Source organism: Schistocerca serialis, chromosome 4, assembly GCF_023864345.2.
Source record: "Schistocerca serialis cubense isolate TAMUIC-IGC-003099 chromosome 4, iqSchSeri2.2, whole genome shotgun sequence".
NCBI classification, from domain to species: Eukaryota; Metazoa; Arthropoda; class Insecta; order Orthoptera; family Acrididae; genus Schistocerca; species Schistocerca serialis.
The window spans coordinates 365730209-365745769 of record NC_064641.1 but is presented as its reverse complement, the minus strand read 5'-3'; the positions used below and the strand labels follow the sequence as shown (position 1 = coordinate 365745769).

Below are 15561 nucleotides of genomic sequence, written 5' to 3'. Positions count from 1 at the left end.
AATGGCTCGTCCCCGTGACACTCGAGAAACTTCCACAAGGCTTTCATGACATGTCGCAATCAAAGTCCTTCCACAACCTGCAGCGACATTTCTGCAACGACGCGGGTCCCGATACCAAAGGTATGACTTACGCTTCTGATCTATAAAATAAAACCACCACTCGGAAAGCGCTATTCCCTTCCCACATCCCTCAGAATGTGGTGAACGATCATCGATTACAACCAAGATGCGATGAATCTCGATCGCAAGCCTCACGCTCAGGGAGAGTGCTACCACTCATCATCGTGGTTACGTCTACTCCAGCTTTGAACTAGAGAGAGTTGAAGACATACTACAGAAATGATCCTGTGAAGTATGATCTTGCTTGCAAGCTATCACCGCTCGCTACTTATGCCACGAGACCGTCAACACGCCCTACGAGAATACGACACACTCTTCACATTTCGCGATTTACAAGCTCGGACATTCTGCAAAGAACCTACTTCTACTCTTACTTGGCCGCCATGATCTCGCTCAGCTATTTTGTGCGCTACCAGTGCTTCTTGCGTTCCGAAATGAGAGACCATTGCCTCAGGCGAGACTGTATGTAAACGCCGCTTGCACCTCCGGCCGCTAGATGGCGGCCTGGGGCACATACAGTAGCATTCTACGGCGCAAGCAGACATGCCAAATAGCCACTGAAAGAGAAACACACAAGAGGGCATTCATAGGACTCTTGTGCTTTCTTTAAAACCGCCTCTCTCTTCGAAATTTTTCGCACAGCACTAGCTCATTCACCTCACTCTAACAGTGCGAACTCTTGTCGATATTTGGCCTCTTTCATGCATACTTCCTCTTTCGTTTCACTTTGCGTCTTACTTGATACCCGCCCTTGGAGCTGCTGATATACAATACTCGCAACAAATGTGTTTCTCTCTGTATCTCTTTTCGCCTATCACGAGTATTGCTTTTCCTCACATGGCAATTATGAAAACACCCACAGCTGAACAAACACTTCCATTCAGCGCCACGTCCATACTATCAATCATACACCAGTAATTTCACAGCTACTTGCTCCACTAATACATTTCTTATGTCTACTGTTAAACAGATGAAGAATCAAAGTATACAACAAGTCTCTATCAACATCACTGTCAGGACATTTTACAGACCTACGCATACCATGCCAATCTGTATGCTTCAACTATGATGGCCCATGTGCTATGAATACAGAAATTTCTCATAAAATAACAAATAATTTTACAACTATACAACTACTCCGACAAGCTCCTTACTAAAATGCTACATGTTTAGCAATCCCCCCATCATCTCAGAATAATCCCAAGCAGTGCTTTCATCCCATGAGCACTTCTTTGCAAGCAAAACCACAAACTGCTTTTTATACTAGCTTCCTTGTCACAGTGAACAGGAAACTAATGCTAGTGCCTCAGTTTACTAAAAAGCTTTTTTCGCTTGCAACATATAAACTACCAACTTGAACCTCACACACACACATACACACACATACAGAAAACTTAATTCCACAGAAATTTAGGAGTAACAGTGGTTACCCCACATTTTCATACATACTCAAATAGCTACTTCTGTGCACTTCACACAATGTTCTCATCGTGTTCCACCAGAGAACACAGTTATCACTATGCATGGATTCTGGTAAAAGAGCATTAAAAAAACAAACAGCCTGATCAAAGTGATTATCTGCACATCCTCTGCCAATATCATGTCACTCTATACCCGAGGGAAACTAGAATGCAGGGAAAGGAGCTTTGTTGTGAGCACTGTGTTGGTATTTCATCATTTACTGACCAAAGTCTTCTCAAGCCAAGTATGCACCAGCTCTGTGTATGGCTGGGTCAATCAAGAGCCCCTATCAATTTTACTTAAAAGACAAGCAGCATCAACAACTCACAGGAGGCACTGAACATTTTTACCATTATCTGCACCACCTTCCACTGATTTACTGAAGAAGAAACTGCAAAGTCTGCCCAATTTTGTACACAAGTAATCTTGAAAACATTGGAGTCAACAGCAGATACATAGTTTCCAAGACTGTAGCTAGGAACAACCCTTCAATTTCAAGATTTATCTCTCACTGAGACACACCATACCCAAACTACACCTAGCAGGAAATTACTACTTACTTCATTTCTAGCTATTTATGTCATATTCAACAACTGTCTCTTTCTCACCTAAATCTTCTACACAACTGAGTACACTGTTATGAACAAACACATTATGGCAACAAGCCAGTGTCACTAATATCCACTCTATTGAAAACCATTTAAATACTCATCCTGCCCAACTAACCACCATCTTCGGCCCAAAGCTCACTCACATCATACCTACAAATCACAAACTTCTGTGGTAAAAATAATTTTGGGTTTCAAAACATAATCTACTAATCACATACCAGTATTTCTTACAAAGCCTATCATTCATCATTCACTTGAAAATATCAGTTTATATGCTGTTGTGCAACTGCAGTGCAAGTAAACACTCTCAAATCATCTAGAACTGAGGTACGGAAAGGGTTCACCAAGTGTTTCCAGGTAGTCCTGTAGCTCCCTCTCTGTCTTTACACAATCGTCTAACACACTGTACGCCATTTCAGGGCAAATGTACTTGTTTCATTATACTACGACACGGCCTATTACAATTTCAAATTTTAAAAAAACAAATATCTGCCTGATCCAACGTCATCCGCTACTCCGCGCCCTTCATTCACACAACACAATCTACCTCTTGCTACTTACATTACGTTTTCACTTGTGATTATGGCTCAGCAATAGCCGAGCACTACGAAAAATACCTTATAGACTCATTTAATGTTCCCCTCCACGGAAATCTTTAGTAAAAGGCGAAAGATTTATTCGTTTTGAAGGGAAACCAGAGTGCCGATCAACGCCCTCACTTCAATACTTATGGCTGCTTCTCTATTACTTCTCCGCGAGAACGCGGAAAATTCTTTCCGTCTTGTCTACTTCTCTACCGTCAACAGACTTCCAGTGTCATGCAAGCACACACCCCAAACTAACTGTCAACGCTGAAACACGTGTCTGCCAAATGTCGTCGCTATTACTCTTTAGTTAACTATTTTCATCATTTCTGTCACCATTCAAGCTGCTTCATTACCTCACCTGCCGACAGATGGCAGCACGCCTAATTCCTGTCGGCGACTCACCGACCGGCATACAACGTCCGACACACAACTGCCCGCACTGCTCTGCATCTAACACTAATCTCTCTCCTCCCTACCACATTCGTTCACTGAAAAAACTGACAACTAGACAGTCCTTTGTACGCAAAACTAGGCCACATCAGACGATACGTGTATGTAGATGTATGGTGCAAGGGAAATATCCCCCTACTCCCACACATCTAATTAATACTAGTTGACAACAGAAATAAAATTTCTGTCGATAGTATTTGAACCAGTCTTATTCATTTGCCAATTTCATGCATTCCTTCTTGCAGATAACAGTGCCTTGCAAATCGCTCAATTCATGTTTGCTAGCCAAACGTGCTCCTCCTAAATGTTTCGTACATCATGCATTAGTGGTGATTATCAACACTGTGTTGTGTGTCAGCTTTTTATGGTCATCAATTGCACTCTTCTTGTGTTGCTCACTCAGTCTTGTAACTCAAAAGTACGTCGTTGTCATCCAAGCCTAGCACTTGGAGCAGGCCAAATCAAATGGCTCGTCCCCGTGACACTCGAGAAACTTCCACAAGGCTTTCATGACATGTCGCAATCAAAGTCCTTCCACAACCTGCAGCGACATTTCTGCAACGACGCGGGTCCCGATACCAAAGGTATGACTTACGCTTCTGATCTATAAAATAAAACCACCACTCGGAAAGCGCTATTCCCTTCCCACATCCCTCAGAATGTGGTGAACGATCATCGATTACAACCAAGATGCGATGAATCTCGATCGCAAGCCTCACGCTCAGGGAGAGTGCTACCACTCATCATCGTGGTTACGTCTACTCCAGCTTTGAACTAGAGAGAGTTGAAGACATACTACAGAAATGATCCTGTGAAGTATGATCTTGCTTGCAAGCTATCACCGCTCGCTACTTATGCCACGAGACCGTCAACACGCCCTACGAGAATACGACACACTCTTCACATTTCGCGATTTACAAGCTCGGACATTCTGCAAAGAACCTACTTCTACTCTTACTTGGCCGCCATGATCTCGCTCAGCTATTTTGTGCGCTACCAGTGCTTCTTGCGTTCCGAAATGAGAGACCATTGCCTCAGGCGAGACTGTATGTAAACACCGCTTGCACCTCCGGCCGCTAGATGGCGGCCTGGGGCACATACAGTAGCATTCTACGGCGCAAGCAGACATGCCAAATAGCCACTGAAAGAGAAACACACAAGAGGGCATTCATAGGACTCTTGTGCTTTCTTTAAAACCGCCTCTCTCTTCGAAATTTTTCGCACAGCACTAGCTCATTCACCTCACTCTAACAGTGCGAACTCTTGTCGATATTTGGCCTCTTTCATGCATACTTCCTCTTTCGTTTCACTTTGCGTCTTACTTGATACCCGCCCTTGGAGCTGCTGATATACAATACTCGCAACAAATGTGTTTCTCTCTGTATCTCTTTTCGCCTATCACGAGTATTGCTTTTCCTCACATGGCAATTATGAAAACACCCACAGCTGAACAAACACTTCCATTCAGCGCCACGTCCATACTATCAATCATACACCAGTAATTTCACAGCTACTTGCTCCACTAATACATTTCTTATGTCTACTGTTAAACAGATGAAGAATCAAAGTATACAACAAGTCTCTATCAACATCACTGTCAGGACATTTTACAGACCTACGCATACCATGCCAATCTGTATGCTTCAACTATGATGGCCCATGTGCTATGAATACAGAAATTTCTCATAAAATAACAAATAATTTTACAACTATACAACTACTCCGACAAGCTCCTTACTAAAATGCTACATGTTTAGCAATCCCCCCATCATCTCAGAATAATCCCAAGCAGTGCTTTCATCCCATGAGCACTTCTTTGCAAGCAAAACCACAAACTGCTTTTTATACTAGCTTCCTTGTCACAGTGAACAGGAAACTAATGCTAGTGCCTCAGTTTACTAAAAAGCTTTTTTCGCTTGCAACATATAAACTACCAACTTGAACCTCACACACACACATACACACACATACAGAAAACTTAATTCCACAGAAATTTAGGAGTAACAGTGGTTACCCCACATTTTCATACATACTCAAATAGCTACTTCTGTGCACTTCACACAATGTTCTCATCGTGTTCCACCAGAGAACACAGTTATCACTATGCATGGATTCTGGTAAAAGAGCATTAAAAAAACAAACAGCCTGATCAAAGTGATTATCTGCACATCCTCTGCCAATATCATGTCACTCTATACCCGAGGGAAACTAGAATGCAGGGAAAGGAGCTTTGTTGTGAGCACTGTGTTGGTATTTCATCATTTACTGACCAAAGTCTTCTCAAGCCAAGTATGCACCAGCTCTGTGTATGGCTGGGTCAATCAAGAGCCCCTATCAATTTTACTTAAAAGACAAGCAGCATCAACAACTCACAGGAGGCACTGAACATTTTTACCATTATCTGCACCACCTTCCACTGATTTACTGAAGAAGAAACTGCAAAGTCTGCCCAATTTTGTACACAAGTAATCTTGAAAACATTGGAGTCAACAGCAGATACATAGTTTCCAAGACTGTAGCTAGGAACAACCCTTCAATTTCAAGATTTATCTCTCACTGAGACACACCATACCCAAACTACACCTAGCAGGAAATTACTACTTACTTCATTTCTAGCTATTTATGTCATATTCAACAATTGTCTCTTTCTCACCTAAATCTTCTACACAACTGAGTACACTGTTATGAACAAACACATTATGGCAACAAGCCAGTGTCACTAATATCCACTCTATTGAAAACCATTTAAATACTCATCCTGCCCAACTAACCACCATCTTCGGCCCAAAGCTCACTCACATCATACCTACAAATCACAAACTTCTGTGGTAAAAATAATTTTGGGTTTCAAAACATAATCTACTAATCACATACCAGTATTTCTTACAAAGCCTATCATTCATCATTCACTTGAAAATATCAGTTTATATGCTGTTGTGCAACTGCAGTGCAAGTAAACACTCTCAAATCATCTAGAACTGAGGTACGGAAAGGGTTCACCAAGTGTTTCCAGGTAGTCCTGTAGCTCCCTCTCTGTCTTTACACAATCGTCTAACACACTGTACGCCATTTCAGGGCAAATGTACTTGTTTCATTATACTACGACACGGCCTATTACAATTTCAAATTTTAAAAAAACAAATATCTGCCTGATCCAACGTCATCCGCTACTCCGCGCCCTTCATTCACACAACACAATCTACCTCTTGCTACTTACATTACGTTTTCACTTGTGATTATGGCTCAGCAATAGCCGAGCACTACGAAAAATACCTTATAGACTCATTTAATGTTCCCCTCCACGGAAATCTTTAGTAAAAGGCGAAAGATTTATTCGTTTTGAAGGGAAACCAGAGTGCCGATCAACGCCCTCACTTCAATACTTATGGCTGCTTCTCTATTACTTCTCCGCGAGAACGCGGAAAATTCTTTCCGTCTTGTCTACTTCTCTACCGTCAACAGACTTCCAGTGTCATGCAAGCACACACCCCAAACTAACTGTCAACGCTGAAACACGTGTCGGCCAAATGTCGTCGCTATTACTCTTTAGTTAACTATTTTCATCATTTCTGTCACCATTCAAGCTGCTTCATTACCTCACCTGCCGACAGATGGCAGCACGCCTAATTCCTGTCGGCGACTCACCGTCCGACATACAACGTCCGACACACAACTGCCCGCACTGCTCTGCATCTAACACTAATCTCTCTCCTCCCTACCACATTCGTTCACTGAAAAAACTGACAACTAGACAGTTCTTTGTACGCAAAACTAGGCCACATCAGACGCAACGTGTATGTAGATGTATGGTGCAAGGGAAATATCCCCCTACTCCCACACATCTAATTAATACTAGTTGACAACAGAAATAAAATTTCTGTCGATAGTATTTGAACCAGTCTTATTCATTTGCCAATTTCATGCATTCCTTCTTGCAGATAACAGTGCCTTGCAAATCGCTCAATTCATGTTTGCTAGCCAAACGTGCTCCTCCTAAATGTTTCGTACATCATGCATTAGTGGTGATTATCAACACTGTGTTGTGTGTCAGCTTTTTATGGTCATCAATTGCACTCTTCTTGTGTTGCTCACTCAGTCTTGTAACTCAAAAGTACGTCGTTGTCATCCAAGCCTAGCACTTGGAGCAGGCCAAATCAAATGGCTCGTCCCCGTGACACTCGAGAAACTTCCACAAGGCTTTCATGACATGTCGCAATCAAAGTCCTTCCACAACCTGCAGCGACATTTCTGCAACGACGCGGGTCCCGATACCAAAGGTATGACTTACGCTTCTGATCTATAAAATAAAACCACCACTCGGAAAGCGCTATTCCCTTCCCACATCCCTCAGAATGTGGTGAACGATCATCGATTACAACCAAGATGCGATGAATCTCGATCGCAAGCCTCACGCTCAGGGAGAGTGCTACCACTCATCATCGTGGTTACGTCTACTCCAGCTTTGAACTAGAGAGAGTTGAAGACATACTACAGAAATGATCCTGTGAAGTATGATCTTGCTTGCAAGCTATCACCGCTCGCTACTTATGCCACGAGACCGTCAACACGCCCTACGAGAATACGACACACTCTTCACATTTCGCGATTTACAAGCTCGGACATTCTGCAAAGAACCTACTTCTACTCTTACTTGGCCGCCATGATCTCGCTCAGCTATTTTGTGCGCTACCAGTGCTTCTTGCGTTCCGAAATGAGAGACCATTGCCTCAGGCGAGACTGTATGTAAACACCGCTTGCACCTCCGGCCGCTAGATGGCGGCCTGGGGCACATACAGTAGCATTCTACGGCGCAAGCAGACATGCCAAATAGCCACTGAAAGAGAAACACACAAGAGGGCATTCATAGGACTCTTGTGCTTTCTTTAAAACCGCCTCTCTCTTCGAAATTTTTCGCACAGCACTAGCTCATTCACCTCACTCTAACAGTGCGAACTCTTGTCGATATTTGGCCTCTTTCATGCATACTTCCTCTTTCGTTTCACTTTGCGTCTTACTTGATACCCGCCCTTGGAGCTGCTGATATACAATACTCGCAACAAATGTGTTTCTCTCTGTATCTCTTTTCGCCTATCATGAGTATTGCTTTTCCTCACATGGCAATTATGAAAACACCCACAGCTGAACAAACACTTCCATTCAGCGCCACGTCCATACTATCAATCATACACCAGTAATTTCACAGCTACTTGCTCCACTAATACATTTCTTATGTCTACTGTTAAACAGATGAAGAATCAAAGTATACAACAAGTCTCTATCAACATCACTGTCAGGACATTTTACAGACCTACGCATACCATGCCAATCTGTATGCTTCAACTATGATGGCCCATGTGCTATGAATACAGAAATTTCTCATAAAATAACAAATAATTTTACAACTATACAACTACTCCGACAAGCTCCTTACTAAAATGCTACATGTTTAGCAATCCCCCCATCATCTCAGAATAATCCCAAGCAGTGCTTTCATCCCATGAGCACTTCTTTGCAAGCAAAACCACAAACTGCTTTTTATACTAGCTTCCTTGTCACAGTGAACAGGAAACTAATGCTAGTGCCTCAGTTTACTAAAAAGCTTTTTTCGCTTGCAACATATAAACTACCAACTTGAACCTCACACACACACACATACAGAAAACTTAATTCCACAGAAATTTAGGAGTAACAGTGGTTACCTCACATTTTCATACATACTCAAATAGCTACTTCTGTGCACTTCACACAATGTTCTCATCGTGTTCCACCAGAGAACACAGTTATCACTATGCATGGATTCTGGTAAAAGAGCATTAAAAAAACAAACAGCCTGATCAAAGTGATTATCTGCACATCCTCTGCCAATATCATGTCACTCTATACCCGAGGGAAACTAGAATGCAGGGAAAGGAGCTTTGTTGTGAGCACTGTGTTGGTATTTCATCATTTACTGACCAAAGTCTTCTCAAGCCAAGTATGCACCAGCTCTGTGTATGGCTGGGTCAATCAAGAGCCCCTATCAATTTTACTTAAAAGACAAGCAGCATCAACAACTCACAGGAGGCACTGAACATTTTTACCATTATCTGCACCACCTTCCACTGATTTACTGAAGAAGAAACTGCAAAGTCTGCCCAATTTTGTACACAAGTAATCTTGAAAACATTGGAGTCAACAGCAGATACATAGTTTCCAAGACTGTAGCTAGGAACAACCCTTCAATTTCAAGATTTATCTCTCACTGAGACACACCATACCCAAACTACACCTAGCAGGAAATTACTACTTACTTCATTTCTAGCTATTTATGTCATATTCAACAACTGTCTCTTTCTCACCTAAATCTTCTACACAACTGAGTACACTGTTATGAACAAACACATTATGGCAACAAGCCAGTGTCACTAATATCCACTCTATTGAAAACCATTTAAATACTCATCCTGCCCAACTAACCACCATCTTCGGCCCAAAGCTCACTCACATCATACCTACAAATCACAAACTTCTGTGGTAAAAATAATTTTGGGTTTCAAAACATAATCTACTAATCACATACCAGTATTTCTTACAAAGCCTATCATTCATCATTCACTTGAAAATATCAGTTTATATGCTGTTGTGCAACTGCAGTGCAAGTAAACACTCTCAAATCATCTAGAACTGAGGTACGGAAAGGGTTCACCAAGTGTTTCCAGGTAGTCCTGTAGCTCCCTCTCTGTCTTTACACAATCGTCTAACACACTGTACGCCATTTCAGGGCAAATGTACTTGTTTCATTATACTACGACACGGCCTATTACAATTTCAAATTTTAAAAAAACAAATATCTGCCTGATCCAACGTCATCCGCTACTCCGCGCCCTTCATTCACACAACACAATCTACCTCTTGCTACTTACATTACGTTTTCACTTGTGATTATGGCTCAGCAATAGCCGAGCACTACGAAAAATACCTTATAGACTCATTTAATGTTCCCCTCCACGGAAATCTTTAGTAAAAGGCGAAAGATTTATTCGTTTTGAAGGGAAACCAGAGTGCCGATCAACGCCCTCACTTCAATACTTATGGCTGCTTCTCTATTACTTCTCCGCGAGAACGCGGAAAATTCTTTCCGTCTTGTCTACTTCTCTACCGTCAACAGACTTCCAGTGTCATGCAAGCACACACCCCAAACTAACTGTCAACGCTGAAACACGTGTCGGCCAAATGTCGTCGCTATTACTCTTTAGTTAACTATTTTCATCATTTCTGTCACCATTCAAGCTGCTTCATTACCTCACCTGCCGACAGATGGCAGCACGCCTAATTCCTGTCGGCGACTCACCGTCCGACATACAACGTCCGACACACAACTGCCCGCACTGCTCTGCATCTAACACTAATCTCTCTCCTCCCTACCACATTCGTTCACTGAAAAAACTGACAACTAGACAGTTCTTTGTACGCAAAACTAGGCCACATCAGACGCAACGTGTATGTAGATGTATGGTGCAAGGGAAATATCCCCCTACTCCCACACATCTAATTAATACTAGTTGACAACAGAAATAAAATTTCTGTCGATAGTATTTGAACCAGTCTTATCCATTTGCCAATTTCATGCATTCCTTCTTGCAGATAACAGTGCCTTGCAAATCGCTCAATTCATGTTTGCTAGCCAAACGTGCTCCTCCTAAATGTTTCGTACATCATGCATTAGTGGTGATTATCAACACTGTGTTGTGTGTCAGCTTTTTATGGTCATCAATTGCACTCTTCTTGTGTTGCTCACTCAGTCTTGTAACTCAAAAGTACGTCGTTGTCATCCAAGCCTAGCACTTGGAGCAGGCCAAATCAAATGGCTCGTCCCCGTGACACTCGAGAAACTTCCACAAGGCTTTCATGACATGTCGCAATCAAAGTCCTTCCACAACCTGCAGTAGAGGTGGCAAAAAATAACGTAACTGATAGAAATAACCGGTTACTGAGAAGTAACGGTTACTGCGATAACCGTTCCTCTGATTCTGGCAGTTATTTCAATAACTGTTTAGTGTCAACAGTGCCTCGCGCCATCTGTTGACCGAAGATCGTACTGCGCATTTGGAAGGCGTTCTATAGACCATGGGAATAACTGTGAGACTGCGCACCATCTGTTGATAAGAACTGTGTACTATTTCGTGGGCCTTCGTTACTTTTAGCATAAACAATTAAATAAAGTTAATGTCCGAGCCGTGGCTGATAGGAGCTGCAGTACAGGCATTATCAAGTACGGTCGTTCCCTTAAGCCACCGCCTTACGTGTTAATTTAGCTTGGACGGGTAGTACAAGGAAGGTTACTAAGGAATTCGAGCGACTATGGAAATAACTGTCAGAGCCGGTATTCTCCTCTGGCAGTTATCGTTATTGGCTCGTAGTTCTAGTTCTCTGGTAGTTATCGGGCTACCACCACAGATATCCTGGAAGCTGGTAACGGAATAACTGTGTGTCTAGACGTTCCTGACTCGGTGACTCCAGTTAAAGGTCGTAGTTCCAGGTGATATTTCCAGAGAGGATAGTAACTGGAGCGAACAAATATTTTCGTACTGCTACGGAGATAGCCGCTGGCCATCGCGAATGACAAATAACATGTCAGAAAGTATAACATAATACAGTGGAATATAATAATTATTATCCTCATCATTTGTCAGGAGATTGTCAAAATACGTGAATATATCACAGTAACTGCTAATATTTACAGAATTGGTACACTGACAGAATAAAACACAGTTACGTACTTTTAATAAATTTATCGTACACAGAATACCCGATCTTGACTGTTGCAACCAAGTGCTGTCAAAACTGAAATATAGCAGAATTTTTACCTAAGCTGGTCTATCAGTCTCTGTTACGATATTCATCTACAGAGTAGAAGGAGGGGTCACTGGAAGCGTCTGATTCCACCCGTCTGCTTCGACGTAAAGGTGTTGTGGTGTGTGAATGTCATTACGGCACGGTGTTTATGAGTTGGTTTTTGTGTGTGTGTGTGTGTGTGGGGGGGGGGGGGGGGGGGGGCTGTCGATCAAGGTTGCAGTGCCGGAATTTGCTGGTGGTAATTAATTTTTTTTTTTTTCTAGCTGTGATGTTTTGTGTATTTATGAAGTATTGAATGTGATTTAATTTATGTAGGGATGATTGATTTGTGGACTTTTGGGATTGTGGTTTTATTTTTCGCAGTTGTAGGTGTTGGTTTTTTGGCATCAGTAGCTGTGGTGGACCTATATAGGTCACCGGATAATGACCGATTCCCATTTTCATAATTGTGTGTGTTGATGTTTTAGTATCGTCATCTGAGGTTGACCTATGTAGGTCAAGGGAAATGTCTGATTCCAATTTTCGTACGTTTAGTTGTGGGTATTGGTGTTTTGGTATGGTCACCTATAGTTGACCTATATTGTTCAAGGGAAGTGTCCGATTCCTGCAGATTTTTGTTGGTGTAGTAGAATGCTGTATGTTTTTTCTTTTTTGTTCTTCATTTTGTGTTTTGGGATCATGGTGTGTTTTTTTTACTAGCTTGTCCTCACCCTAAAACCCCCAACTTCCCGCAGTTGTCCCATTGGTTTGATTGTATTTTTGGTGGGAAATGTTATTGTATTATTGATATGTATCTTCGTGTTTGTTGCCATGTGTATGTAGTGACGTCATAGACACACTTAAAATAGACATTTCTGGCATATTGATGATGGGTGGAATTAGACACTTATGTATCAAATAGTCATTCAAACACACTGTAAACCGTGCCTTATCTGAAACCCAGTTTTTAATGGTTGCTGACTTGCTGGCAGCTTATTGAAAATGCATGTTCCTGAATATTGGACCCCTTTTGGACCAAAGTAAGTAATTTTAGAGCTTTATGTAGATTGCTGTTCCCATTTCTAGTACTGATATTATGTATCAAGCTATTGGTTGGAAATACTTGTAACAAATTTCATTTAGGAATAAATATACTAGGAAGCAGTGGTTAGAATACAAAGTTCCTTGAACAGGTTCCTACATGATGTTCTTGAATTGATACCACAAACGATTTTTATTACACGCTTTTACATGCGAAAAACTTTTGCTACGTTTGATGAGTTACCACAGAATATGTTCCCTTATGAAATAATAGAATGAAAAAATGTGGTATGCCCTTCCCAACTGAATTTATTATCGAGTTGTAGTCCCAGAAATGTAACACTGTCAACCTTTTCGATCTGCATGTCTTCATATGTTATAAACATGCTGTCGCTGGAGAAATCGAGCAGTTTGCAAATCTGACATAAAACTTGGATTAGCGTACTCATACTTTCCCCAATAGGACTAGCTTTTACAGCACAGGAGTAAACGAATCTGTCACATTACGTATATTTTTTGTTGTATTACAAGGCTTTACACTTTATTCTATTATGTGAGCAGCACAAGAAATTAAGCTTCGAATTTAACCTACAGTACTCAGTTTACATATTACTTCATACTTAAAAACGCACGTTGTTAACATTTTACTTAAACAGTGCTTTGGCGAAGTTCCGCGTACTTTCTGTCGCAGCTGCGAAGATAATATTTCTAATAGCGACCGATAACCTACAAACATATAATCTGAAACACTAATAATCGTTCTAACATCAACTAAAATGTACCCGGAGTTAATAAGCTGAGGTTATGACACGATTCATACGACATTCCTGCTATTTCACACTACTCGCAGTTATACTGATAACTAAACTGATGGATTCCAACTATGTCGTTATGTAACTTCGGAGTTATCGGTATTCGCTAGCGAAAAATAACTTGGCAGTTATTAATAACCGTTAACGATAACGGTTATCAAAGAATAACTGGAACTGTGATAACGGTTACTCCAGAATAACCGTTTGGCCCACCTCTAACCTGCAGCGACATTTCTGCAACGACGCGGGTCCCGATACCAAAGGTATGACTTACGCTTCTGATCTATAAAATAAAACCACCACTCGGAAAGCGCTATTCCCTTCCCACATCCCTCAGAATGTGGTGAACGATCATCGATTACAACCAAGATGCGATGAATCTCGATCGCAAGCCTCACGCTCAGGGAGAGTGCTACCACTCATCATCGTGGTTACGTCTACTCCAGCTTTGAACTAGAGAGAGTTGAAGACATACTACAGAAATGATCCTGTGAAGTATGATCTTGCTTGCAAGCTATCACCGCTCGCTACTTACGCCACGAGACCGTCAACACGCCCTACGAGAATACGACACACTCTTCACATTTCGCGATTTACAAGCTCGGACATTCTGCAAAGAACCTACTTCTACTCTTACTTGGCCGCCATGATCTCGCTCAGCTATTTTGTGCGCTACCAGTGCTTCTTGCGTTCCGAAATGAGAGACCATTGCCTCAGGCGAGACTGTATGTAAACACCGCTTGCACCTCCGGCCGCTAGATGGCGGCCTGGGGCACATACAGTAGCATTCTACGGCGCAAGCAGACATGCCAAATAGCCACTGAAAGAGAAACACACAAGAGGGCATTCATAGGACTCTTGTGCTTTCTTTAAAACCGCCTCTCTCTTCGAAATTTTTCGCACAGCACTAGCTCATTCACCTCACTCTAACAGTGCGAACTCTTGTCGATATTTGGCCTCTTTCATGCATACTTCCTCTTTCGTTTCACTTTGCGTCTTACTTGATACCCGCCCTTGGAGCTGCTGATATACAATACTCGCAACAAATGTGTTTCTCTCTGTATCTCTTTTCGCCTATCACGAGTATTGCTTTTCCTCACATGGCAATTATGAAAACACCCACAGCTGAACAAACACTTCCATTCAGCGCCACGTCCATACTATCAATCATACACCAGTAATTTCACAGCTACTTGCTCCACTAATACATTTCTTATGTCTACTGTTAAACAGATGAAGAATCAAAGTATACAACAAGTCTCTATCAACATCACTGTCAGGACATTTTACAGACCTACGCATACCATGCCAATCTGTATGCTTCAACTATGATGGCCCATGTGCTATGAATACAGAAATTTCTCATAAAATAACAAATAATTTTACAACTATACAACTACTCCGACAAGCTCCTTACTAAAATGCTACATGTTTAGCAATCCCCCCATCATCTCAGAATAATCCCAAGCAGTGCTTTCATCCCATGAGCACTTCTTTGCAAGCAAAACCACAAACTACTTTCCTTGTCACAGTGAACAGGAAACTAATGCTAGTGCCTCAGTTTACTAAAAAGCTTTTTTCGCTTGCAACATATAAACTACCAACTTGAACCTCACACACACACACACACACACACACACACACACACATACAGAAAACTTAATT

General features: G+C 41.8%; 7 non-coding genes across 7 annotated transcripts; all 7 read right to left on the bottom strand.

The window, feature by feature from the left end:
* Positions 1-155: 155 nt before the first annotated feature.
* LOC126476554 (small nucleolar RNA U3) lies at positions 156-362 on the bottom strand. Its single transcript, XR_007587050.1, has one exon. It is a non-coding gene; the product is annotated as a small nucleolar RNA U3 (small nucleolar RNA).
* Positions 363-2776: 2414 nt separating this feature from the next.
* Positions 2777-2895, bottom strand: LOC126476637 (U5 spliceosomal RNA). Its single transcript, XR_007587121.1, has one exon. It is a non-coding gene; the product is annotated as a U5 spliceosomal RNA (small nuclear RNA).
* A 953-nt stretch (positions 2896-3848) lies between these two features.
* Positions 3849-4055, bottom strand: LOC126476553 (small nucleolar RNA U3). Its single transcript, XR_007587049.1, has one exon. It is a non-coding gene; the product is annotated as a small nucleolar RNA U3 (small nucleolar RNA).
* A 2414-nt stretch (positions 4056-6469) lies between these two features.
* Positions 6470-6588, bottom strand: LOC126476636 (U5 spliceosomal RNA). Its single transcript, XR_007587120.1, has one exon. It is a non-coding gene; the product is annotated as a U5 spliceosomal RNA (small nuclear RNA).
* Positions 6589-7541: 953 nt separating this feature from the next.
* Positions 7542-7748, bottom strand: LOC126476552 (small nucleolar RNA U3). The gene has a single exon (XR_007587048.1). It is a non-coding gene; the product is annotated as a small nucleolar RNA U3 (small nucleolar RNA).
* Positions 7749-10154: 2406 nt separating this feature from the next.
* On the bottom strand, positions 10155-10273 carry LOC126476634 (U5 spliceosomal RNA). The gene has a single exon (XR_007587119.1). It is a non-coding gene; the product is annotated as a U5 spliceosomal RNA (small nuclear RNA).
* A 3921-nt stretch (positions 10274-14194) lies between these two features.
* LOC126476551 (small nucleolar RNA U3) lies at positions 14195-14401 on the bottom strand. The gene has a single exon (XR_007587047.1). It is a non-coding gene; the product is annotated as a small nucleolar RNA U3 (small nucleolar RNA).
* Between the last annotated feature and the right edge of the window lie 1160 nt (positions 14402-15561).